We start from the raw sequence: 972 nt of genomic DNA, 5'->3' as shown, positions 1-972 counted from the left end.
CATAAGGCTAGCTCCTTCCTTTGCATGCTTCAATTGGTGTAGAGTCGATTTCACACAGATGGCCTTCCCAAGCCGCAAGGATGCGTCCCGCGCGCAGCGCAAGAGCGCCAAAAAGCACCGCCCCGAGATCATTGTGATCGACCTGAAGGATCACGTACTTGGTCGCGCGGCGGCTGTGGTTGCCAAGCAGCTGCTCCTGGGTAAGAAGATCACCGTGGTGCGCTGCGAGCAGCTCAACATTGCCGGTACGGAGATCCGCAACAAGATCAAGTACCTGCAGTACCTGCGCAAGCGGAAGCTGACGAACCCTACAAAGGGCCCCTTCCACCACCGTGCCCCGTCCGACGTGTTTGTCCGCACTGTGCGCAGCATGCTGCCCCGGTACACGAAGCGCGGCATGAAGGCGCTTAACTCGCTGGTGGCCTACGAGGGAATTCCGCCCAACGTGGTGCGCACGGGCGGGCGCGTGGTGATCCCGCGCGCCCAGCGCCATGTGTGCTACCGCTCGGAGCGTCCCTACACGGTGCTCGGCAACATGTGCAAGCACGTGGGCTGGAAGTACAGCGACGTCGTCGCCAATCTCGAGAAGGCTCGCGTGGAGAAGGCGTCCCGCCACCACGAAAAGCAGGCGAAGCTCCGCGAGGCGTGGAAGGCGGCCCGCAAGGAGGCGCTCGCCAAGATGCCCAAGCACAACGTGGAGGTGCTGAAGAAGTTCGGCTACGCGTAAATGTGTGCCTGTGCGTTCGTGAGAGAGAAGGATTGTCTACTTTTTTCACGCTCTCTTTCTCGTACACCGAAACACCTCTTCCCGCGTTCACTGCGCCACCGCCACACGGCATCTCTATCTCCTTTCTCTTCCGCGGTGATGGTGGGCGTGCGGCGGCGGCGGCGAGTTCGGTTTCTTCGCTTTTTATTTCGTTCTCTTGTGATTTGACTTACCAAACACAACACTTCCTTGCCCGAAAAAGGTAA

This window comes from Leishmania donovani, chromosome 15, assembly GCF_000227135.1.
Source record: "Leishmania donovani BPK282A1 complete genome, chromosome 15".
Classification (NCBI taxonomy): Eukaryota; Euglenozoa; class Kinetoplastea; order Trypanosomatida; family Trypanosomatidae; genus Leishmania; species Leishmania donovani.
Note: the sequence above shows the minus strand (reverse complement) of the source record.